Below are 27,268 nucleotides of genomic sequence, written 5' to 3' on the forward strand. Positions count from 1 at the left end.
GGTTTCAAGAAACAATGAGAGCCTGAAGAAGTTCAGTCTCTTTAGTTTCCCGCTCTCTGTCTATGCTGTGAAATGCAGGAACGAGCAGTCTGGTCTTCAGACAAGAGTGGAAGCAGACAGAGGCTGAGGCTCATGTTTTAGCAGAGATTTTCAAATGCATGCTCACTTCCTAGGTGGGAGCACATAAATCAGCCAGCCCTGAGCCTGGCATTGCTTCCTCCAGCCTCTCCTTGTACCCTATCTTGGGTAGCCCAAGCACTGGCTGATGGGACTGCGTGTGATTCTGCAGGGTCAGCATTCCTGGCAGGTGATGGTACAGTGTGTGTGATAACAGACTTGCTTTCATTTGCACAAAAGGGAGATTTTATCCAGCAACGCACTGTAATTTGGTTCAAAACTGAGGCTAAACCCTATTCCATTACTCTTAGCTGTTTGTTTAATTCTCCATATTACTTAATGTTCTATTAAAAGTCTCTCTTCTTAAATGCTTATTGAAGCAAGCCAGAAGCGCATAAAACTCCTAATGTAATCAGCAATAAAAATAATTCCAAAACCCAATTACTTCATTAATATGGAAAGAAGTGCAAATTGCACAGAAGCAAATTTGCTTACAGGTACAATCCTGGTGCAGCACCATTAATGGTAATTGACTGTTATGACCGGGGACAGGGACGACTCTTCCTCAAACAGGACCCACTTCAGGAGAAGGATGTTCAGCTTCTGGCAGTGGTTTTGTGGTGTTGTTTATCGTGCTTATCTTTCCCTGATGTTACCCCATACTTCCCACTACGTTATTGCCTTCTTTGTACGAGCAGTGTCTCCAGGAGATAATTCTTTTCCCCTCTCCTCTCTGTAGAAGCAGCAATTCCTTCTTGTCAACACCACAAGCAGCACTTTTCAGCTGTGGCAGCATCCCGTAGCTAAGCAACAAACAGCATCCCCAAACAAGAAATCAGGGTGTATGGGAGAAAAAACCTGCTGCGTGCATTATAGAGCAATCCAGTGAAAATTGCTGTATCACGATTATTTTTACTTTGTGCTAAAAAAGAACTAGGCTGCCACGTCTTGAAAACAACCCATTCACTGAAGCTTAAGGACTTCTACTACCTCTTTTTGCATTAACCATCAGGAGAATTTTGGTCCTGGCTTGGTCCAGACAGACTTCCAGAGGAGTCATTTGGGCACACAGGGCCGAGGCCATCACTCTGATTCCCATCTTCTGCAGGTAGCAGAGAAGAAAACTGGGGCGTGAGTGGGAATTGTGCCCTTGGCAAAGCCAGGGGGGGAAAAGCAAGGCTGTGAGAGCACCCAGAGCTGGGACAGTGTTACAGCACTGTGCCTGGAAATACTCTGGGACTGTTGCTCCCAAATACTGAAATCTTCTATGTGAGAAAAAAATTACTAGTATACTTAAGGGTCATGGGTCTTGCTGGGTGATGGCTGGGAGGTTTTTTGGTTGCTTTTGGTTTTTGACCCACGCACTTAAACCATATTCTTCACACTGCTTGGTTAAAGCTAAGCGGCGATGCCAATTTATGCAGCTGTGTCTTAAACATCCCCTTCTGCTTGTTTCTTTGTCCTGCTCCCATTTTCTTTTCCCTCTCCCACATACATTGCCTTGACTGAATTGATTGAAGCACAATTTCTCTTTAATAGGCAAGTGACTTTTAGCTGGTGTCTGATTTATGGCCTAACATGTGTTTCATTATAGAAGTTGTAATAACCTTTCTGTGTAGTGTACATTTTGTTTTTCACACACTTATTAATGAGAAAACAAAGTTCACCATGTTAACAGAGTAAAAGCACCTAATGGGCAGAATCCCTTGCATAAATGACTGATTTATAGCCCAGTGATGGTACTATAACAAGCAAATTATAAATGTATAATGAGCTGTTTCTCAAATCAGACTCTTTTGACTGATTCTAGAGAAGATATTCAGAATATTATTAGTATGAGCTTGGAAGAAGGCTTTGTAAGAAAAGAATTAGAGCTGAGCAGTCTTCTGTAGCATTATATTTAGAAATTTGCTAGGAATATATTATTGACTGCATTCAATAAACATGATGACCAATACATCAGCAACATTTAAACAGGATGCTCTGGATTAGCAAATAGACTTCGCAGCCAGCCAGGGATTACTTGTTTGGTTGTGAACCTGAGTCTGAGAACAAAAATCTTTGCTAAGAAATGTGCTTGGGATAGAATTCGGTCAACAGAGTATATAAAATACCAGTACTCCCCCAGAAAGCGAATCAGTGCAAAATGTCATTTGAAGAGCTGCATCTAATGCAAGTGCACAGGGAACAGCAAGCCCCTGACCACCACTAGCCTGCTGGACACAGAGTGCTGCTCCCTTCGGCAGCCTTGTGGGGAGGAGAGAAACAGCTACTGCTTTCCTGAGCCAAAAGGAGGAGATGTGCCCCTTTGGGTGCAATGAGGTGATAAAAAAGGTGGCAGAAAGCTTCATTAATGGAAATAGTCACACTCATACCTTCTAAAATACTGATGGTGGTAATCCATGGCACACATTCAAGAGCCACTAAGGTCATTGCAAAAGTAAGCTGCCCTTCAGGGATGGAGGTGGTCTGCACACCTGTGTTGTCCATCGGATCCTGAAATTAATAATAATACTACTAGTAGAGAACTGTAAGGACGCCATATCACATGAGCTGCCCCTGGATGAGGTATATTGTGTCTGAAAGAGGTTCAAAGCATTTTGTTTCCTTATGTTACGGACAGAGACTTCTACTCCTTTTTGGGTTCAGACTATGGTGGCACCAGCCAGTTCATCGGTGGAGCTGTGCTTACTTATAGCAGTTTGTCTTCTGGCCTCTATGTAGGAAACTCCTCAGACACAGCTAATTTCACTTTTTTCATCTTTACTTAAAGCTTTTTACTGGCTCTGGGAAGCTGCCATTCCTGAGTTTCTCTGGCCCTCACCAGAGAAATAAGCTCATCCCTCACTTGCAAAAGCATTAAGTAGTTTCTTACAGCAGTGCTGTGGAAATCATAAATCCCCTGCATAGTCAGGCCGTGTGGAAGGCCATCTGGGGACAGGCTGAGCATTGTGGATGGCTGCGCTCTCAGTTTGATAAATTCAGTCTACCAACCCCATGTTCTTCATGGCTCGTGTGGAACCATATTGCCAGTGCCCCAGACCCAGCTGTTGCACTCTCACAGTGTTTTCCTGAGGCTTTGGTGCCAGCATTTTGCAACTCTATGGTCAAAGGAACTGCTTGGAGTTAAAAAGGAGAGGGTTAATGCAGAAAATCACGGTGCAAAGATTAAATGCACAAATTCAGTGGTTGTTAACGACGCTTGTGCAATAGCGAAGCAATATTTGTTTATTTACATTTTTACTGTGTTACCTGTAGCTTGAGTGAAGCTACTTTTCCTGTTGGTGCTGCACTGATCCCTTTGATTTCTATGGCACTGTGATTTCATTGCTTTGCCCCTTGGAAGTTTTTCCTTAATTGTTCCCTGCAGTTTAGCAACCTGAAACCACCTGTGTAATGTAACTCTGTCTCAATCTTATAATTCTTTCCCCAATCTCCTTGCTCATTCTCAGTCCATAGTTTTTTTAAGTTTAAGTCCTTTGGACTGGTCTGAAAATGGCTTTGCCTTTGGACTCGGTGTATATCAGGCGGTTAATATGGAATGCTATGGTATGTATAGCTTTCCATAGGGGAGTGACTCATGGAAGTCAGACAGAGGAGACAGCTGGGGTGGGATGTGCATCACTTGAGGTTATGTGGCTGCTTTAGCAGGCAGCCCTCTGGGCTGAGATGTTTGTCTCAGGAAGGAGGAATTGCCCTTGGCTCGTCCCGCTGTCTTCGAGGGACCACAGAGGAATCCTGGACCCAGACAGCTAAATTAGGGAGAAGGGGTCCCATTGCAAGCACCACAGAGCTGCAGGCGCTCTGTGATCATGGCTTAGTTTAGGCAAAGTATTTAATTGTGAGTTTGTTATCAGGAACCAAAGGAGCCCCGTTTCCTTCAGTGCTGAAACACCTGGTTTCATGCCCTCATTGTGCCCTCGGCACCAGCACCAGAAACAAAGTGGAGAGTGGTTTAGGCCAACAGGCTCCAACCTGCAGGTCTGAAATTACAGAATTATGTATTTCTTCTTCAAAGAAGTGCCTGGAATTTCAGAGGGGCTGCACCAGGTGAGGGGCAGGTCTGGCATGACCAACAATTGTGCCTCAGTCTGGCCAAGGTGAAAAAAAGGGAGACTTTCCGATGAGGGTAAAAAAAGAAATTCTGCATATCAAGAACTTCAGCCCCTTGGGCTTAGAAAATTGTTCTACTGTTTCCAAAATTCTCTCCCCTTCTTTCCACCCCCCACCAGCCCCCCCATACAATCAATAACGGCTGCTTTGAAAATGGTCTTCTCGGGGGGAGGAGGGGGAGAGCGGTAGGAACACCAGGCTGCAAGGGACTGACCTCATTTCCAGCACACATCGCCACTCAGCCTGGCATGGCTCTCTGGAGCTTTCTGTAATATATACAGCCATTTCCCTAGCTTTTCTCAAAATAATAATAATATCATAACGTGCCTCTAATAGTGCCTGACGCAGCTGCAAATGCTGCTCGCTCCCAGGAGTGCCCCAGCTCTCAAAAGCTGCTGTGGACAGGGTGACATATGGAGGAACTGTGCCAAGAACAGGGTGTTTTCTCTTCGATCTTGTCTTGCTGACCATTTCTCTGTCTTCTTAGGAGCATGTGCATGGGGATGGAGGGGGGTTGATGATGTTGATCTGGTTGGGAGAGCGGCTGCTTCTCCTTTCACCATGGTAACGAGGAGCAATTTGTATGCAGTGGGGATGGGAAGGCTTGTAGTATTTTATCGGGAGGGGTTGAAGACTTTCTTGTGAAAGCTCCTCGGTCTAGAGGAGCAGAGGAGGAAATTGCCTTTTCGGTAGATCCTTGCAATTCCTTGCTTGGCAGAAATGGGATCGTTTTTCCCTCAGCAGGTGCAGGGTCCTGTCAGTGCTAAAACAATAAATGAGAGAAAGAAGCTGCCTCTGCAAGCTGGGGAAAGTCCATTCCCTCCTCCTAATTTGCAGTTTCCAGGTCTTTCAAAGGAGCACACATGTGCATAGGTCCAGAGTGGTCAGATTCTATTTACTGCCTAGTGGGATTTTAACCCAGTTTCCAATCCATGTATTCTCATTTTATAATCTTTCACTCTCCTCTTCTCATTTTCCTTCGTTATTTAGAAGTCTGTCCTCCAGCCTGGCCCAGCACACTGCTGGAGCAAGGTTTGCCATCTGGAAAGGCTGCCGAGGCTACACTCCCATGGCAGCAGCTTGGGGCACTGTCCCAGGCAGCTGGGGATCCCTGTCCCAGGCACCCTCCCCTCGAGGGAGAGAGGGAGGTTTCTGCTAGCACCCCTGGACTGGGATAACTGGGAGCCCTTTACCTGGAGAGCTACCTGTGGAGACAGGATTGAGGCAGCAGCCAAGTTCCCAGCTGGGCACTACTGCTTTTAGTACTAGAAAAGGGGGGGGGGTCCCTGGGGAGGAAGGGGGAAAAATAACCCAAGAAATGCTCTGTGGTGATCATCCCACTGGACTCTTGCAGAAACAAGTCCCCGAAGCCAGAACTGCCCTATAGCTGTCCTTCAAACACTGGTGGCATCACCTGGGAGCCTCGCGGCCAAGGCTGGAGCGCTGCTCCCACCGGGTTTGTGGCAGCCCAACAGTACCAGGTGAGTTTATTGTGCAATAAATCACAGCTTCTTTTTCAAAGAATGTTCCCCTGCACTCTCTTTTCCTCCACTTTGCTTCCCTCAGTTGCACCCTGCGTTGGCAAAGGAGGGCATCCAGCTGCAAAGATTTACTAGCACAAACACCCTCCACCATTAAAAATGCTTCATTGACTGGGACAGGACTCTCTGCTCTGGGGAGAACACTGCCAAGCACTTAGACATGTTGTTTTACAAAAATTAGAGCTAAAATATGAAGCAGTTTTGGTTTTTACCACTCAGCTCTAATCTCCACTTTATGCTATTTGTCCTTTGGAGCTGGATAGAAATCGACTCTCTCCCTGGTCTGCAGCCATTCTTTTGTGTTGGCAGCAGCTCTAATTATGCACCAATTAACCTTAATTAAACCAATTCCTGTGTAACTGCACATGCAGACAATGCACTGAACAAACGGCCTGACAAATATTGTCACTTAAAAGGCATAAAACCACATCAAATCCTTAATTGGAAAGTCAGATTGTAAATTGCTGTGGATTTGTAGCTCTTTGTTCTTAACATGATCGAACAGGAGTAGTGGCCAAACACCCCAAAAGCTCCCAAAACCTTGGCTGAATTAATTTTCTCATGCTGCTGAGGCCAAAATGTATTATTTGTGTAGGAAAAGGCAGTGATGGAACATCCTTAATTGTAGCAGCTGGCAGGCTGGTTTAGAGGGCATCAGGATGGCAACCCCAGGTAGGGAGCCATCAGGTTCCCCTTCTAGAGCCTGGGTGACTTTGGGCAAATTGCTGGATTATTTGGTGATCCCTGCTGACCTCTGCCCGGCTGTTTGTCCAGAAAATGCTCCCTAAAACTGGGACTGTCCCTCATGTCATGAAACGGAACTGTAATTTTGTTGGAAACGGGATGGTTTTCACCCTGTAAGCAGTAACACAGCCAACAGATGGTGCTCGTACATACAGTTACTCCGGGTTTCTTCTGAAAATGCCATGCAAGCTTCCTTCGGTTTATGATGCAATATTTTTTTGAGGGAACTGCTGCAAACAGCACAGGTTTTGCCTTCATTTCCCTGAGCATAATGAGCCCCTGGGACTGCTGGTGTGTGGACAGAGTCCTTGCCAAAGGCGTTACATGTCTCCAGTTTGGCCCTTTTTCAAAGTTTGATATAGGGGAAATAAGTTAGACCGAGAAACAGTCCAGGCTCTGCATCACTTGTTTATCCTCTAGTGGAAAAAAAAAAAAAAAGATTGCAAGACCTCGAGATTGGTTTGCAGCAGAGCAGCAAGAAAAAAAAAGTCATAAATAGCACTGAATTCAGGATTTTGTCTTCCCTGCTGTTTGTAAAATGTGTTCAGTTGAGGAAAAAAAAAAAAAAGCCCTTCAAATCCTTTAATATGTATTGACTTTCTGGTGGTTCAGTTTTGTGCTACTGAATGCTTTCCTTTCTGTAGTTAATCAAACAGGCTCTAGGCATAGCATTTTGTGGTAAAATATTCTGCCTTGTGAATACTGCAATTAAAAGCAAAGCTAATTAAGCATGTAAATCATGCCCATATAAATTAGTTACTAACACGTTCACTTGGCCACTGGCGCTGATTGCAGTGGGAAGGGGGATTCGACGATCCGTGTGCCTGCACAGAGAGCCTGCTGCAGGGAATCACTTGGGACAGGAGGACATGCAGCCACAAACACACACAGGGTGGTGGGGTGATGGTGGTGTCCTACAGTCAGACACAGCCCTGTTGATGTGGAGCTCGGGGGGGATGAATGACAGAGGATACTACAGCAAATCAAGTCGGGGATGGGGACAAAAATTTCCTCTCTTATGAGGAAAGCGTGAGAGACTGTGGGCTGTTTAGTCTGGGGAAGAGAAGACTGAGAGGGGATCTCATCAATGGTTATAAATACCTAAAGGGTGGGTGTCTAGAGGATGGGGCCAGACTCTTTTCAGTGGTGCCCAGCAACAGGACAAGAGGCAAAGGGCAAAACTGGAACACCGGAAATTCCCTCTCAACATGAGGTAAAACTTCTTTTCCTTGGTGATGTCAGAGCACTGGATCAGGCTGCCCAGGGAGGTTGTGGAGTCTCCTCTGGAGATACTCAAAACCCATCTGGATGCATTCATGTCCAGCCTGCTTTATGTGAACTTGCTTTAGGCAGGGGGTTTGGACTAGAAGGTACCTTCCACCCCCTGCCATTCTGTGAGTCTGTGATTAACCAGCCACCATGCAGCTTCGTTTATGAAGTGATGTGACCTCATCCATCGCTTCCTGAAATAGATGGAAACACTTCCCTGGACTGTAATAGAGTTTGGAATTGGGTCCAGAGGGAGTCCAGTCTGGATTAAAACACGCTCCCAGGAGAAGTGATGGAAGCAATACCACTTGCTTCTTGCTGGCTGGGCTCAGCCCTGCAGCCGCCCTGTGACGCCCAGCAGAAGGTGAGGACTCAAGAGTGTTGGATGAAGTTTTGTAGATATGTTGAGTGGAGCATTTAATGGCAGGCGTGAAAGCAAGCTGCCGTGCAGCTAACCCCTTACAGCCTGGAGAAAACAACTGGGAAGTGGCGTGCCTGGGAGCAGAGCTAGGGGCAAATGGCTTGGTGTGAAGAAGAGGGAAAGAGGAATGGAAAACCTTTTGCAAATGAGGGAACAACAGAAAATGTGTTTTGGCAGCTGGACAGCTGTGTGAAAGCCCAGGCAAAATATAGATGGGGGCAAAAACTGCTGCCAGCCTTGGAGACAGTGCTATTCCCAGAACTGCATGCAGAACCAAGATGTTTTCCCCCAGGAGCATAATTTTTTTTTCCTCCAAGCCACCTATCAGCCTGCATTGGGTGGTGAGAAATCCCTGCCTTGTGCAGAGGGGCACAGAGGAAGTCCTGTGCACTGCTCCACTGGTGGCTCTCCATCTCCTCTACATTCACGTGCACCCTGCACAGACACAGCAAGATCTTGAAAAGCACCTAAGGGCATCCAGCTCGCTTTTCATTAAAGAGAAAAGAATGGGCACCTGGATGGCACTCAGCAAGGCCAAAGGGAGGGGGTAGATGGCTGAGCAGGCTCTGGGCTCAAGGGTCTGGGGAAGGTACTTCTGAAGAGCAAAGGAGAGAAGATGCCAGGCTGAGTGGGAAGCCACAGACAGCTGGCTACAAAATGCAAAATGCTGAGCTATTCCTGTCCTGTTTGGTGTTTTTTTAATTAAATAAAAAATAAAAATTGTATGCACCTCTTGCAGGAGCTAGGGCCATGAAATTAAACTGCACATTTTATCACTCCCGCCTGTTTGAAGGCAAGAGCCTGCAGGTATCTGAGAGCAGGGCTTGCTTTTCTGAATGTGCCAAGCTGAAGCTGACCTTTGCTAGATCAGGCCCAGGAATCACCAGCTCACTGGGACCTGGGCTCCAAGCTGTCTTCTGCTCAAAAGCAGCCAGTGCCACATCCCCTTCTCCCTGGAAAGCACCTTCACCAGCTACAGCAGTGACTCATCATCCTGCTTGGAGCTGGACCAGTGTGCCACCACAAAGGGGAATAGCCACAAGATGAAGGAGGAGGCGGCTTGTAATCAAATGGTTGGGTTGTTCCCCTGGCTGGCTTCAGTCTGTGCTGCCAGGACACTTCACTTGTTGTTTCACACTGTGCTGGCAGGGGATGAAAGCTGATGGTTCCTACTAGAACATTGGTGTGAACAGTGGGGACAAACTGTGCGAGTCTAAAAATGAATTTTGTCTCTTGTCTACCATCAGCGATGTATTTTTCTATGGCAAACTCCTGAGTACTCTTGGACTGTCTGGTAGCAAGGGAAAGAGTAGCAGTGTAATTTCCAGTAGCTCTGGGAAAATTCACTTGTACTAAGATTAAATATCCACAGGACCTATTTCACAATTTCTTGCCAGCTCAAGCTCAGAAGGCACAAAGAAGAGGCTCCCAGAAGCTTATTTTAACCACAGACCCTGACGGGTGAGGATCTGGCTCTGCAGTGACAAGATCCATGCACCTGTGTGGGATTCAAATGGAGTCAACTTAATTGCAAATCAAGTTGTTAGGCAAGTCCCCCAGTATCTCTTTCCCTCCCACAGCACAGTCATTACTGCAGGCTCTACCATTTGCATCTCCTGCTGTGGTCATTAAAGGAATTGCAAATACACCAGCCTGAATGTGTCACCCTCACCCTGAGCTTCTTCATGCCCTGAAAGGAATTCCTCATGCCTTCAGCAGAAGCCTATGGATGAGCAGAGAAGAGGGGAAGTCGCTGGTGCTGGCTATGGCCTCTCTGGGGATGTGTCCCAGGATCTGCAGTCCACAATTACAAGCTGGAGGAAAACCTGAGGAGCAGTTGTCTCCCCTAAATGTACCTGGCTGTTCACAGACAGGTGGGAGTGATGATCTTCTCGCTACACCAAGACCTCAAATTCTGCTGTTCTGGAACAGGTATTTTGGGTCACCTTGAGGAAGATACTTAATCTTCTCCCTGTGTTTCCATTCCCCAAGCGAGAGACAGAAATAGCAGCACTGCCTTCCTTCCAGCAGAGTAACTGCATTAAAGATTGTGAGGTGATGGGAGCCCTGGAAGTGCCTCGATGGAAGAGATTCATTTGAATACATTTGTTGTGCATTACTCACTCAGCCCTGAGTTTTAATCTTCTCCTCCTCTCCATCATTGTAATCTAAATTTCCTTGAGCTCTCTCACTAGAGCTCAGCCTCAGTTTAATCCCCGCCTCGTTTGAGTGATTTCTCCAATTTCTCCTCTAGCAAATGGTGAGGCTTACGTTAGCCCTCATCTCTCCTCTATCACAGGAGAGCCACTAAGGCTCCCTTTGCAGGGGACACTAGCAGTTTCTCTGGGAGCTTGCACAACTTCTCTGAATAATTTCTCTTCTGTTTTTCCAGTCCAGTGATTCGCGTTTCACAGTCTTTTCCAGACCTGCTGAACCATCTCGTGTCTGGGGGGTTGGGAGTCTGCTTTCCATCAAAGGGGCAGCAGCCTGCCCTCCCTCTTCTCTCCCATGGGATGTTGTGGTCCAGGCAGAGGTGCGTGGGACACCCCTTGCTCATGCTGATAGAAGCCCTGTATGTTGCAGAGGTGCAGCTGGCGAGCTGGGCAAGCAGCAGGACCAAAGCCCCCAGGCCTTGCATTGCACATGGTAGCCAAAGCTGTTCTGCTTTCCACACCACTGGGCTTGGAGCAGGGATGAGTGCTCAGAATGCTCCTGGGGGGCAGCAAGGCTACATCTTGTTTCTGGAGGTTTGTTACCACCATTGAGGCTGGGGTGGAGGTTCTGCTTTGCAACTGTCTTTGCAAAAGGTGATTTTTTATTTATTTTTTTTTAACGTACCTTATGTGTCATCTTCCATATTGAGCAACGCTGCAAAAGTCATTTTCCTCCATGGCAGGTGCCACATTGGGACTTTTTTTGATTTGTTGACTTCCAGCTTTGTTGAATGTTTTTCCAGCAGGGTTATTTGTTACTCTATTAGCAAACAAGTCCTGGCTCACATGGGCAGAAATGTGCAGGAAGCATATAATTCCCAATTTATTAGCTTGGTTCACATGATGTTATCAAGAATTGATTGTAATGCTTAGTGGCATTAGCAGTACCTTCCTATCATAACAACAGTATTTACTGTCAGGAACACTATTTGTGCAGCAGTTGTGTTACACCACAAATAATTATATTACTTACATTCAATTTGTATCATTACACATAACGCAACTGTGCCTGCTGCATAGAATCATACTTCATTAATGCCCGAGGCAGAAGAGCACCACATAAATTCCCTCCTTGGCACTTTTCATTTGAAATTATATTCTACTAATTATTAAAATGTAGATCAAAAATGACATATCCCAACTATTAAAAATATAAAAAGAAAAGTCTCCGCTGTATTAATAGAGAAAGAACACTAGTTAAAATTCATTGCTCTGAAAATGATTGCTCTACAAATTTAAGGAAATGCTGTCAAGTTTGGCAAACCCCATAAACGACAAATCTTATTTTCCTGCATTTCTCTGTAAAATTTCCTGCAATTCTGTGTGTCCTTGTCATCATAAAATGCTTAAGTGAGTTTTAGAAAGGAGTGAAAATTCTATATGCAGCAAAAGGAGAAAGGCACCATCCTGGTCTTGAGGGGCCAGTACCTCTGCTCCACTGTTACCGTGACTCTGACACAGGAACCGGCTGTGAATAGTACTGCAGAGAGGACAATCTGTCATAGAGTAACTTGGCCAATGGTCCCTCCACAGAAGCCCTTCACAGCTCGTGGGGGGCTACTGAGATGTTCAATAGGCTCCTCTGGGTGCAACTGCTGCACGGCTATAGCTGAAATTCCCCTTTGGGGCTCCTCCAGCTATGTAGGCTCCTTGCAAAGGCTGCTTAGAAAAGGACCTATGTAGCCTTTCTCCATAGGTGATAAGAGGAGCAGATAGTAACAAACTGGGTTATGAGACATTTCACCATGTGAGCATTAAGTTTCTTTCATTTTTTGAAAGCCTTCTGCATGGGATCTACTCCAGTAATAGAGCACAGTCCTTGTAACTTCACCTGAGCTACTCAGACACACTAGAGGGACCTGCCAAAATCTCCTAAAAAAGCTCAATAATAAAAAAATGTACTTTGAACCATGTGGCCAAACTTGGTTTGAGGAGGTCTCTTTATTCTGAAGGCTGTTAGTTACATACCAACTGGATTTTGGTCCCAAGAATACCTGGTAAATGGCATATAATTTCAGTAGAAAACGTTTGTGGACATTTTTTGTCTCTTAAAGAGAGTTTTACATTCTGTGAGCTGGGGTACTTGTTGGAAACAATGGATGGTGGAGGCCAAGGCAGAAGAGCCATGGGTGAGCTCCTGACAGAAGCTGAGAGATGTTGTGTTTTAAATATACTGCTCATAGAGTGTATTTGATTATTTCTACCTAATTGTCCAGAGTTGTTGTTGAGGCCCCTCAAGACCAGGTCAGAGGGGGCTTTGAGCAACCTGGTCTAGTGCGAAGGGCCCAGGGTAGGGAGCTGAAACTAGATGATCTTTAAGGTCCCTTCCCACCTAAACCATTCTATTATTCTATGATTCAAGGAAAAGAAGAGCTTTCAAAAAATGCTGTAATATCACCAGATTTCTCTGTGCTTGTGAAAATCTACAAAATGCCAAATTTAAGATAACTTTTTTTGGAAGCACTTAAGGGCACATTATGTCACCTGTGCCATGCTGTGAGAAGGAAGAGATTTCAAAGAAGCTATTTGTAAAATAAGGTTCCAGGGATTGAGGTCATTTGTCACCCCACCTCATGGTGATGAGCTCCTTTTCGTGTCAGCAAGTAAACATGGATATCAAAGTCTAACCCGTGTCAAGGGTTGAGGGTCAAGTCCACCTAGTCCTGTGAGACAGCTGTATCTGGAAGGTTTGGGGCAATTCAGAAGGGAATGAGATGGATTTAATTAAATTAAAGAAGTTTTGAGCATTTCCAGGAAGCAGGAGCATTTTCAACTTTAAGTATAGGATGAGATAAAGAGGGCAGAATGCAGATAGAAAATAATTGCACATAAAACTACCTTTTTTGTAAGATAGTTACCAAGTGCATAGAGACAAAACATGGCCTGTGTCTAACTTAGGCCATAGTTTTAAAATAATAGGGATTTTTAACATATTCCTTGAAGAACTCTCTAAAACTAATGGCAGTTGAAAGCCAGATGAAGTAGCTATTTTATCTGGCAAGCTTCCATGCAAAATTTCCTGCTGATGCTGTCTCAAACAGATGGAGATTTACAGGGAGGGTGGAGATTTATGGTGGGGGTGGAGAACAAAGTGCCATAGGGCTTTATTGGATGAGCCTTGAAAGGTTTCTGCAAGCTTCTATCGCAAGGTTTATGAACCTTGGGCTTGTTAACTTCAACACAGTTTTGTTCAGTGTTTTAGCCCTGCTTTATTTCCTGTGGTCCAGATGACACATTTACACATCCTCAGAAAATTTAGTGGGATGCTCTTCAAACAACGTGTGACTCTGCACAAGTAAGGGCAGAAACTTGCAGGTTTTACCTCAATCTATGAAAGTTTTTGAATATTGCTATATGAAGTGCTTTTCTCTTGAAACGTCTTCTTTGGTTAGATCATGCAAATTTAGTGAAGGCTGTTGCTTCTGTAAGATGAAAAGTATGAACAACTCATGAATATTTCATCGTTTGTTTCTGCAATGGTCAGAAATGGTAATTTGAGCTCCAGAGTGTAGAGATTTAGCAAAAGAGAGTTGGACACTCAGAGGATAAAGATAGAAAAAAGTGCTTCTGACAGGATTTTTCCTTGCCAGCACTGATATGTAGACAAGTTGCCTAAAGGATATGAAACCGGGATAATCTACTGAGGGTGCACGTTTGGGCTGTGCTTCTGAAGCAATCCTTGATCTGCAATGTATTTAATGCTATAGAATTTTAGTATTTTCTTCATTTACCTTTTTTTTTTTTTTTTTCTTCCCCTCAGAGAGTAGCTGAAAGCACTGTGTCACCCAAGATCACAGGCAAAACATCATATGAAAGAGAGCCTTGGACAAGTTCCTCATTCACGCCAGGCTTGACACGCACCAACATCTTCCTCACGATGTGAGTGCTGCCCTGGAAAGGCTGTGAAGGGGAAAGTGTCAGCAAAGGTGCCATAGCTAAAGGTGCGTCGGCCTTGATTCTCCTCTTAAAGCTTCCTTTGCCTTTTTGCTGTAATGTCCATGGCCAGCTTGTTCTCTTTTATGCAATTGGCCATCCTATGAGAGACCCCAGTGGCTAGAGTTCAAAAGCAATGTTCTTCTTTGTAACCAGTGTGCAACAAGACCAAAGCAGAGGAGAATCTCCATCCTCTTTTGGATTCAGGGAGAAACATAGTAACAAAGGATGAGGAAAAGATTGGGGTACTTAATGCCTTCTTTGCCTCAGATCGGTTGTTCTCCAGGTACCCAGCCCCTCAAGCTGGAAGACAGGGACAAGGGGCAGAGGGCAAGGTGCAGGGTGCTGCACCTGGGGAGGAAAAACCCCAAGCACCAGTACAGGCTGGGGCTGACTTGCTGGAGAGCAGATCTGAAGAAAAAGACCTGGGAGTCCTGGTGGACAACAGGATGACCATGAGCCAGCAATGTGCCCTTGTGGCCAAGAAGGCCAATGGCATCCTGGGGTACATCAGGAAGAGTGTGACCAGCAGGTCGAGGGAGGTCATCCTCTCCCTCTACTCTGCCCTGGTGAGACCCTATCTGGAGGATTGTGTCCAGTTCTGGGGTCCCCAGTTCAAGAAGGACAGGCAACTGCTGGAGAGGGTATAGCAGAGGGCTACAAAGATGATTAGGGGTCTAGAACATGTCCCTTACGAGGAAAGGCTGAGGGACTTGGGTCTTTTTAGTCTGGAGAAGAGAAGGCTGAGGGTGGATGTGATCAATACTTATAAATACTTAAAGGGTGGATGTCAAGATGATGGGACTAGTCTTTTTAAAGTAGTGTCCAGTGACAGGACATGAGGAAATGGGCACAAACTTGAATTTAAGAAGTTCCATCTAAACATGAGGAAGAACTTATTTACTTTGAGGGTGGCAGAGCACTGGAACAGGCTGCCCAGGGAGGTGGTGGAGTCTCTGTCTCTGGAGACATTCAAAACCTGCTTCTGAAGGTCCTTTCCAACCCCATATCATTCTGTCATTCTGTGTGATGAAGCTCACATAGTCCAAGGAGAAACGATTAGTGACCTGCTACACCACTTAGACACACACAAAGTCTATGGGGCCAGATGGGATCCACCCAAGGACATTGAGGGAGCTAGCAGAAGTGCTCACTTTCCATCATTTATCACCAGTCCTAGCTAACCGGGGAGGTCCCAGTTGACTGGAAGTTAGCAAATGTGATGCCCATCTACAAAAAGGGCTGGAAAGGAGGATCCTGGGAACTACAGGCTTGTCAGTCTGACCTCAGTGTGCAGGAATATGATGGAGCAGATCATCTTGAGTGACATCACATGGCACATACAGGACAACCAGGTGATCACGCCCAGTAAGCATTGGTTTCTGGAAGGCAGGTCCTGCTTGTATATCCTTATCTCTTTCTATGACAAGGTGACTCACTGGATGAGGGAAAGGCTGTAAATGTTGTTTACCTAGACCTTGGTACAGCCTTTGGCACTGTTTCCCACAGCATTTTCCTGGAGAAACTGGCTGCCCATTGTTTGGATGGGCGTACTCTTTGCTGGGTAAAAAACCAGCTGAGTGGCCAGGCCCAAAATGTTGTGGTGAATGGAGTTAAATCCAGTCAGAGGCTGGTCACAAGTGCTGTTCCCCAGGCCTCAGTGTTGGGGCCAGTTCTGTTTAATATCTTTATCTCCGGATGAGGAGATCGAGTGCACCCCCAGTAAGTTTGCGGATGACACCACGTTGGGTGGGAGTATTGATCTGCTTGAGGGTAGGAAAGTGCTACAGAGGGATCTGGACAGGCTGGATGGATAGGCCAAGGCCCACAGTATGAGGTTCAACAAGGCCCGGTGCTGGGTCCTGCACCTGGGTCACAACAACCCCAGGCAGCGCTACAGGCTTGGGAAAGAGTGGCTGGAGCTGCCTGGCAGAAAAGGACCTGGGGGTGGTTGACAGCTGTCTGAACATGAGCCAGCAGTGTGCACAGGTGGCCAAGAAGTTCAACAGCATCCTGGCCTGTACCAGGAACAGAGTGGTGTGGCCAGCAGCACTAGGGAAGTGATCATCCCCCTGTACTCAGCACTGGTGAGGCTGCACCTTGATGGGTAGATGTGTAAATGTGGCGCTGAGGGACATGGTTTAGTGGTGGACCTGGCCACATTAGGTTAATGGTTGGACTTGATGATCTTAAAGGTCTTTTCCAACCTAAACAATTCTATGATTCTATGAATAATTTGTATGCCAGCTTCAAACTTTCCCAAACATTAAGAGGTCTGGGTTTGGGCCATGTTATTTTGGGAGTGGGAAATGCCATTGCCCCATGTTCTGGCCTAGCACTAGCACTTAGCAAATTGTTTTTTTCCTGTACTGAGGAGTTCTTCAGAGTTACGTTTCTTTTTCTTTCTTTTTTTTTTTTTTTTGTTTCTTATCTGTAGGAATACTGATGGAAGTCCTGTCCCGCTGTTCACTCAACTCTGAAGCTTACGGAAATGTTTTAAGTTTCCAACAAAAGGGATGGTTACAGTTTTTAAAATGACCATTTCTACAAGTTTCCAATTGGCTTCCATTCTCTCATGCATTCCTCTGGCAAGAGGAGGGACAGAGATTCTGCCATAAGCAGATGAAGCCTTTTTTTGGGAGCTCAGATGCCGATTCTCCATCTCTTCAGCATCCAGAGCAGGCTGGCTGCGCTGGACTCAAAGTTGTCTCATCAGACTTGCGTTTCAGTGTTGCCACCTGACATGTTATGACAAGCTTTTAAGTTCTGAGCAGTGGTGGATGGAAACGTGTCACTGCTTTGGGAACAGCACAGCACAGGCTGCCAAATATAGTTCATGCTGCAATGGTGTCAGCCCCTCCAAGGCAGGCACCCATCCCAGCCATGGTGCTCGATGAAGGAAGAAGACAGGACTCTTCAGGTGGCTTAAACAGACCTGAGGCAAATAATTTTCTGCATGAACTACAATAAAAGTAAGAGGTTGGGCACTAAGCGGGAGGCTGGGAGGCATTTTTCAAGAAATTGGTGTTTATAGCTTTGCAGTACTAAGACTGTCTGTGCAAGAACCCTAAAAGCAGATGTTGGAACTGGAAATTTCCCATGGGGACAAGTTGGGTAATAGGGGCTTGTACAGGCTCTGCTGGTTCATCTGTGCTTATTGCTACTGGTTGTGGAGGGGAAAAAAAACATTAGTCTGAAGAAATTCCTGGAGATGAGAGTCTATACTTCAGAGCCTCAGCTGGAGAGAGCTGCAGAGCAGGCACTGGTGCTGTTTTCATGGTCTCTTAATGACTGCTTCTGTGTTTACTCTCTTGCTGCTCTGTATCCACTTGGGCACACTCGAGTGACACGGCAAAGCAGGCTTTTTGTGACAAGTTATCCCTGCTTTTCCTGCTGACCGGTGTATTGCTGTGTGTTTTTCTCTGCTGTGGTGCTGCAGTAGCTCTGTTGTGCCCTCAGGAGATGGTCAGCTGTAAAAGAGCTGGTTCCTGACACTGCCAAGCACTCCCGGTGCTGAGCCCATCCCACTCACTGCCATTGCTTCACTGAAAGAAGGGTTAGACCAGCTTTGTGAGTTTGGGATGCACCTGGGAGGTGCCTTCAGTGGTGGTAAGTGTCCATGCACACATTTTCTAGAGGTACTGAGCGGCTGAAGTTCTCAACCATTTTCTCTGGAGTAACGAGCACACAGTGCTTCTGAAAACCTGTACCAATTAGCCCATTTGACATTTTAAACAGCCTTTGCCTTAACTGAGAATACAACCACACTGGTAAATACAGCAGACCACCTCTGCTTGTTAGCCCTGAGGGGGCAACACAGGCACTGAGCCGGCGTTCCTACAGCTGAGACCTCTTTGGCCCTCAACCAGAATGGCCTTATGCATGAGTGAGTTGGCACAAGCCAAATCCACGCCAGGGAGCGTGCTCAGCACAAACCCAGCATTGGATCACCCCTGAGCAGTGCTCAGACCCTGGGCATGTTCAGCACAGATGTGTTCTTGGAGATAAGGATGGGCCATGGGGACTCTATATGCTGCAAACCCCTCTATCCATATGCAGCATGAGAAAGGCAGGTTGGTCATGGACAAATTTAAAGAATAAACTACAGGAAAAAATCTCACTGCTTTCTAAAGTTTTGGGAAGGAAAAGGCCTTACTCCCAGCTGCCAGAGTAAGGTTTGGCATGGGAGCTCCTCCTAGGGCAACTCAGAGAGCTACTACAATGGCACCATGCCAGTGTAGATCTACTGGTGTAGATCCCAGCTTGGGTGTTGCTGGACCATTTCATGGGTACAGCAGGCAGATAAGATGCTGAAAAAAACCCCAGGTGGCTCAGCTGCACCCCTTCAGCACTGACTGAGTTGGCTTTCCTGCTCTTGCTGCCCCAGACCCCTGTTGTGTGGGGTCCTCGCTGTTCCTTTCTTCAGGCCTTTAGGAGGAAGGCTGATCTTGTGGGATAGCTCACATGCTTTTGTATCAGGAGCAATGACTGATGTTACTCAGGAGAAATAGAATTGTCCAGGTTGGAAGGGATCTCCAAGATGATCAAGTCCAACTGTTAACCTAACACTGCCAAGTCCACCACTAAACTATGTCCCTCAGCACCACATCTACCCGCCTTTTAAGTATCTCCAGGGATGGTGATTCAGCCACTTCCCTGGGCATCCTGTTCCAATGTTTGATAACCCTTTCTGTGAGGAAATTTTTCCTAATATCCATCCTAAACCTCCCCTGGTGCAGCTTGAGGCCGTTTCCTCATGTCCTATCACTTGTGACTTGGGAGAAGAGACCAACCCCTGCCTTGCTCCAACATCCCTTCAGGTAGTTCATGTGGATAAAAAAGGGAAAATGAACCCCTGATCTCTCAGGGCTCCCAAAACCAGCCTGCAGTAACGGCTGCATCGCTGCAACACTGCTGGCTTTCTCGCAGCCAAATGTCAGCAGCTGAGTTGTCTTCATTTTTAGATGGATGATGGGCTTTTCTGTGAGTGTATTGTTTTGATTAAATATTCCCTGGGTCCAGTTCAATTTTCTATCAACATCAGTCTCAAGCTGGGCCTTGGAGTCTTCTAATGAGGTCAAGAAGTTACCACAAAATTTAGAGCAAATGAGAAAAAAGAAACTTTGGTGACAGGTTGCTTACAATTTTAAAGAGCAAGAACCATGCTCCCTGGTGGGCTGCCCTTTTCTATCTGTAATCTGTCCTAGGAAGCGGATGGGAGATAACTCACTGGCAGATCCCTCCCCTGTACCGATAAGAGGGGTTTTAATTTAGCAGTGCGTTAGCTTGGCACTGCAGAGCAATATTAGAATGATGACTCCCCTCATGCTCAATGCATTTCCAAACCCTATTTATAAACTTAAAAAAAAAAGGAACTGGGGATTCATTGTCCTTTGGATGAAGAAGAAGAAAAATGTCACATATGTCTTGAAGTTTCCCTTATTTAATACCCACAAATATTTTGTTTTGATGCACTACCTTCCGTCCAAAAATACATGTAGTTTTCCTGAGGTTAACCTCCTGTTTCTCAGAAAAAAAAAAAAGAAAAAAAGAAAAAAACCAAAATTATCATCTCTGCGGATGGGAAAGCAGAGGCAAAAAAAGGGCAAGAGACCTGTTCTGCAGAGCTGGAAAAAGATCACGTCTCTGATTATTAGAGAAGTAATTTGATCACACGTCCTTTAACTTCGAGGGCGGATTAGCTAATGATGCAATTAGTAAGGAAAATACCCATATTGCTGCTTGCAATGTGCTGGGCTAATCTGTCGCTTATTTTGTTATACGTCTGTCTACCTACAGCAGGAATCAACACAGTTCAGAATTTTTTTTTGTCTATCCATATCCTTTGAAGTTAAAAAAAACCTTCATTGGCTCTTTCCCGGAGCCCCAGCATTCGGGGCAGGGCAGGATGGACTTTGTTCTCATCAGCATGGTAGTGTTTAATACATATGTTAGAAAAATAGACATTTTTTAGTCTTATTTCCTGAAAGAAAACAATTGGCTTTTTATATAAGGTTGTCCTGCCTTTCTTCCTGTCAGATCCTCCTTAAAAACTTCTGCATGCTTTGGCCAGTGTTAACCATGCTTGCTGGAAGTGTTGAACTCTCAGCAGTAGTTACATTCGTATGAGTTTTGTGTAGTTTAGTTACAAAGAGAGGAGAGGCAGAAGACAATGCCACCTGCAAGGAGATGTCAGCAAGACTTGGCAAAAAGCCTTTTGGAAATGTGGAAAAAGTTTGGATGGCCTGGGTAAAAACAAAAAACACTAAACCCAAAAAAACCAGAAGACCCCATCAGCCCAGCATAGTGTCCATGGGTGGTTGGTGCCCTTGCATTTTGCTGAGAAGGGCCCACTAGTAACTCCTGAGGATGGCCTGATCTATTGGTGGGACATATCAATCTATCTTTCCAACCAAACTAAATTGAAGAACCCATTCATGTTAGAAATGAGTCAAACTGAGGAAAAGACAAACAAAAGTAAATCTTTCGCGTGATTCTGGTAACTCAAATTTCAGTAAGAAAAGGAGGTTTTTTTGTAGATGTACAAACCCTCTCCAAAACTTCTGAGACCAGAGGGTTCCTCCTCTCGGTCTTGTACTGTGTCTCCTGTGGGACAGACTGACTGGAGAGAGGTAAGGAGTGATTTGATTTTTTTTCTCAATGTTTCACATTTAACCATAATGGGAGGTGGTACAAAGTGAGACCGGAAGGGTGGATGCTCCTTGGTTTTGACTGAAGGTCTCTGAAGGCTGCTAAAACCCCCCTAATTGGGGTTTCTAATTGGGCCAAGGAAACAAATGCCTGTGTACTAATCCTATTAGAGAGGGAGGCTTAAGGCTGGGTGTCTGTCAGCATGAACCTGTTCCCCCAGGCCTTTGTCGTGCTGACTTCTGAGCCAAAGCTTCCTGCTGTGTATAAAGTACTGTACCATTAAGCTTAGAGTGGAGCAAGGCTGCCTTAGCTTTTCCCGTGGTGCTGCCCAGACGGGCTCTGAGCTGCAGGTGACATGAGGGCAAACACAGCATCAGCTCGCCAAGGTCACCGTCACATCGCTGCCAGCCCGGGTGTCAGTACCAGGAGGGAGCTCCACCGTGTCCTCACCACAGCCCTGCTTTAGGACTGACAGCCAACAGGGAGCCGTGCCGTGCATACCATCACCTGCACGTCCCCACGGAGGGGACGCAAAAACCCACTAAAGAAACTGCCATCTCCTGCCTGAAGTTTTACCTGGAAGCACTTTGGGAAGACTGCATTTGATGTCCCTCAGCTGCACTCTGTTTTATGGGAATTTAAATACACCGGATTTGGGTTGATCCTGAGCAGAGTACAAAAAAGAGAAAGGCAGAAGCCCGTGTTGCAGGCCAGATGGATCCAGGCAAAGCTGATTTTGAGAGCAGACATGTCTAACAACATTTTATTTTCCTCTACTAGAATTGTATGTCGACAGATTTCAAATCTCTTTCTAAGTCCCAATAGCCTGGTTGAAAGTGGTATGTCTTTATCAGACTGGTTATGGCCCTTCTGAAATGTGAGTCTCACTAGCTGCATCCAGATCTTATGCTTTGTTCCTAATTAAAGCAGATTGGACCTTTGGGGAAGGAGGGGCTGCAAACCGTTTCCTAAAGCACTTTCTACTTTAATTTCTTTTTGAGATAATATACCTGGAGGATGATACAGCAACTAGGATGGAGACAAATTTGGATTTGTGCGTCAATTATACTTTCACAGGGGACAGTGATACTTTCTGAGGGATAGTGAGAAATGCAGGAAGCTCAAGTGATAAGTCCAAGGTAGCCTTAAGGGTTTGACACAGAGGTTTCACCCTTCGGAAACATAAGGCGTGAACTTAAAGCCGCTGTTAAGTTGCTGACATGTTCCTTTTATTTTAGAAATGCTTAGAGCTGTTTTCTTCAATCATTTTGGAATGTGAGCTGAAAAAAAGCCATTCAGGCTAACCCAAAGGGATAAACTGCCCGTCTCCCTAGCGGAATAAATACCAGTTCAAACAGAAATGAAATCATCTCTCATCAGACAGGCTCTACAATGTTGTGCTATAGGCTTTCTGCTGCCACCTACGCAAGAAACCATCAGGCAGGAAATAAGGACATGAAAAACAGGTTTCTGCAGTAGTAAAGCAGAGCTGGTTGTGGGTGACGCAGGATGACGCAAGCATGAGCTCTGAGGAGGAAAGTGTAGATATATCTGAGTCACCTTCCTCCAAGTGCTTTCTGCCTGAATTAAAACATAAAATTGTCATTTTGTAGTTGCTGTTTTCTACTGCTAAAATTCTTTCTCTGCACATCATCTCATGTGTAAATGATACAAGCTGGGTTCATGCTGCTGCTGGGTAAAGCACAGTCCTCACCTGCCTCCAGATGGGGCATTTGGCTTGTTCAGGTGATGCTGCTAATGAACAAGAGGGGATATAAGGAGGGGATAGGAATGCTCCCCCAGCAGTACACCTAGATGGTGTGGGGTATCCTCTCCCCTGCACAGCTTACTTCCAAGAAAATTGCAGAAAAACTCTTTGCTTTCCTTTTCCCATCACCTCCAACTACCCTTCAAAATGTTTCATGGTTTCTGAATGCAGCCCTAGAGCTAAGGATCCAAACCTGTCTCTAGGATGGTGGTGGGAAGGTCAAGGTAATGGCCTACCCTAGATAACGCCATGGGACAGCTCAGGCTTCCTAGCCCTCCCTGCAAAGCCCACCAGCAGCATGGTTCTGGGGCATCACTTGCTGCCCTGGAGGGGAGTTGCCCAAAGGATCCTCAGGCTCAGAGACAGAGTTGTTTGCCCATTTCATTGCCAGCTTCTCATGTAACCTTTTGTATTTCAGTGCTACCTTGGGGACATGGCTGCTTTGGAGAAGCGTGACGTGCTGGAGAGAGGAAAGGCCGCAGTGTGCAGTAAACGACTGGGTAAGTGCTTGCTTTCCCCTCTCCTCACCCTCAGTGCGTTGAACTTACCCACAGTGTCATAAAATAAATGTGCCATGTCAGTTCTACCCCTGAGCACCTTCTCCTGTGTAACAAAGTCTCAGTAAGCTGGCTATATGATCATGTTGGGCCAGGAGTGTGGTTGTGGAGAGCAGGAGAAGGTGCAGATGGGGCATCGAGCACTCCCGTGTCTTTGTTCCAATATACCTGAGAAATGAGGGGGGTTCAAATGGATTAGCTGTCCTGAGTGGTGATGAAGTCTAGATCAGGTTGAATACAGAAGGCAACGGGGAAGCTGGAAACCCTCTTGCATGGTCAGTAGGATAAAAACCTCAATTTGTTTGATTGTTTAAATGTGGAAAATTCGCATGGGCAACCTAAAATAACACATTCATTAAGGTTTTGGCTGAATTGAGTGACTACATTGCAAAGCAGGTGTGGAACAAGGTGGAGGATCTCATGCTTATTTGCACCTGCTGTGGATTTGGCCCACTGCAGTAATCATGGAAAAGACAAAATGTAGTTTTTCATGCTTCTCCTACCCCCGTGGCTTCTGAATGGTTTAGTAGATGTACAGCGAACAGCTGCGAAGCAAAGCATGTTTCTACCTGCCAGCAGCAAATTTGTGAAGTTGGTGCCTTATGAATGCCAAATTACCCTGAACCAGGAGAATCTGCAGCAGATACAGAGCAGAAAGAAAAGGCCACAAAGCTTGGGGGTGAACAAACAGGTCTAACAGTAATAACTGTTGAAGCCAGTCTGAATTGTTCTCCAGCTCGTTTCTTGAATCTTGGCTTTCCTGGTATTGCCTGTGCCACTTGTGACAGTGTAATGGGATGTACGTGGTGGGAAGGTTGTGCTTCTGAAAGCTTGGATTTATCCATTTGATAGAAAATGAGAAATGAATCTTAACCGGGGCAAGCAAAAGTTAATTGGAACAACACTGCTTGTGTGCTATTCTGCTTGTAGACTATAACTCACATCAAGGGCTGTCTCCCATGGTCACTTTAAGGCATGCGCTGTGCTAAGCAGATTGGGTTATGGTACTTACTCTGCAAGGAGAGAGCTTAACAAAGGATTTTCATCATGAAATGAATTTTTCATCTCTGCTGAACATATCTGGTGACAAGAGAAATGTAATCATGTGAGGTATCAGCTCTCCTTCTCTACCGCTGGCAACGTGACTTGTGCCTCTCACGTGTTACCTTCTCCCATGCCTTTCTTCTTGGGAAGAAGAAAAATGTATGTAATGTTTTATTTTGGACAGTGTAATTTTTCTTTAGGTTGGAAATGGCAATTTCTAGAACATATCTTGTTGACTTCTCATTCCTTATGAGGTAAAAAGCTAAAAATATCACTGGTACATCTGTGTTGCCTTGGGATGCCTAGTGCTTGTTGAATGGATAGAGATGTGGGGGCATATTTCTACCATACTACCTTGGAGTTGCACTTGCAAGGAATGGGTGGGCTTTGCAGTGCTTAACTGACTATAAAGCCTAGTGCTCCCAAAAACTAGCACATCTCTTGCTTGGGGCAGACTTGGGATGTTACAAAGCCTGCTGATATTTCTCCCTGGCCAGCTGCTTTCCAGAAATCAGTTGCTCCTTGCACGTGCTTTGGCTGATAATGAGAGTGTATCTTCCCCAGCGTTATCTTTCTGGTGGCTTTTCAGACCCTTCTTCTCCCTCTTCTATTCTTGCTGTTTGTAGCTGAATTTCTAGCCTAGAGGGCCAGGGAGAAACTGATTCAGAGCCCCCAAGATGGTACCTAATGAGGCAGGTTTGCTCTGGCCAGGTCAGACACCCAAGTACCACATCGCCCTTCTTTCACCCCATCCTAAAATAACAGCCAGTACTCACCAGACCTAAAAAAAAGGGTCTTGTACTGGCTCCTACTAGATGCCTAACTGAATTGAACTGGTTGGCGGCGTTATGCTCTGGGGATGCACAACAGTCCCATTTCTTGAGCATCTCGGGCTGTTTGGTCTGGCAAATATTAAGATAATCATAAAAATCCTTGCTTCTTAATGAGCAAGGTATATGGCATCTAGATGGGAATTTAATGAGAGGAGGCTGAGGTGCAAAGCTGACAAAGCAGTGACTTTTCCTGTGTGGTGAGCCAGACCGAGCCCGTCCGGAGGTGCCGAGATTAATGAACGTGTTGGTTCTAGCCAAAAGCAAATGGGCATCATTTATGTCATAGGGCTATTTTATTGGGATGCAAATTTCATAGCACTGAACTCTTTGCTCAAGAGAAGCCGTGAGCTGAGCCAGCACAAAGAATCATTGAATTATCTGCAATTCCTAACGCAAGCACCCTCCAGGGTCAGGGCTGGAGCAATCCATCTGAGTGTGGAGTTGGCCATCTGATACGATTTAGCAAATAACTCACTGAGGAGGAGTATGGGGTTTCTGTATTTATTTTTTATTTCTGTATTCATTCCCCGTGGCCTCCTCCTAGACAAACCGATGCGCCAGAGTCTAGCCACAGGGTCTGTGTGGTGGCTGGGGAAGTGGCTGACAGGCTGCACCCAGAGGGTGGTGGTCAATAGCTCGTTTTCAAACTGGCAACCTGTCACAAGTGGGTTCCCTGGGCCCAATGTTGTTTCATATCTTCAAACATGATCTGGATGATGGAATCAAGTGTACCCCGATGAAGCTTGCTGATGATAGAAAACTGAGTAGGAGAGTGGCCACTTGGGAAGGGAGAGCCACCCTGCAGGAAGACTTGGATAGGCTGGGAGAGTGGGTAAACAAGAACCTTATGAAGTTCAACAAGGACACATGTAAGGTCTTGCACCTGGGAAAACATAATCCAGGAGTACAGCACAGACTGGGATCTACCAGGATCAACTGGTAGGAACTGGTGAGGAACAACTCCGCTGAAAGGGACCTGGGGGTCCTGGTGGACAAGCAGCTCAGTATGAGTGCCTTTCAAGCCTACTAAAATGAAAAATAATCAAAAAAAAAAAAAGTAAATTACTTATCTGGCATTGACTCCCATCCCTGAGACATCCTTACCAGAAAGCAGATGACCCCTTGTCAAAGGTCCTGTCTTGTTAGTCAGACGTTGTTAGGAGTTTAAGATTAGCCTTTATTTACTCCAGACTGCTCAGACCTTGTTGGGAAATGGCAAGAGATCAGACAAGAGGATCAGAAGACTCCCCTTTGGCCTATTCGTCCTGTATGGGTAGGGAGTAATTATCTTCTCCATAAGCCCTTCTTGGCTTTAGACTGGGTTAAAAAAAAATAATCCCCAAAACATCAAAGTTAATGAAATTACTAATGCATTTAAGAAATAAAATTGCTCGACGTAGGGTCAAGTGAGTCAGTTCCCCGTGTCCTGGTGGATGGGGAGGGAGGGCAGGGGGAGGCGATGCTCTGGCACACTCTCGTCTGGGCAATGCCCAGCCACAAAAATTGCTTCAGTATTTCTGAAAGGCACCGAAGTGTGTCTTGTACATGGCTTCATGTTCTCAATGCCTAATTAAGCACAAGGTCTGCAGTTTTGTGGAGGTGATCTATGGGTCCATGTCTGAGTTGTAGTGCGTGTCCATTTCTTTTAAAGGTTTTTAGTTCCATAAATTAAGTCACCTTAGTTTTATATGTGTTAAAGGAAGTCATTTAGGTGCAGCAGGTCATTTCCAGAAACAGCGGTTTCTGTGGCAGGAGTCGGGAGGTTTTTTGGGTCTCACAAAGATTAATCTGCTCTTTTAAAGTGCTAATCCTTCCATCTAAGCTGACGTGAGAATCTTAACCACCTTTCTATTACGCCCCATTACCCAGATACATAAATCTGGTCAGGAAAAATCGGCTTCCAGCAGCTAGAAGTGATTCATTTTTGATGCAAGCAGAGTCCATGCAGGTTTGACATGAGGTTTCAGCAAGGTAACAGGAATTAAAGGGCACATCTTAAGCTGATGAGACGTTGGGATATCAGGATTCTTAACGTTACAGTGTAAATAATCTCTTACCACTCCA

This window comes from Calidris pugnax, unplaced genomic scaffold (assembly GCF_001431845.1).
Source record: "Calidris pugnax isolate Ruff unplaced genomic scaffold, ASM143184v1 scaffold31, whole genome shotgun sequence".
NCBI classification, from domain to species: domain Eukaryota; kingdom Metazoa; phylum Chordata; class Aves; order Charadriiformes; family Scolopacidae; genus Calidris; species Calidris pugnax.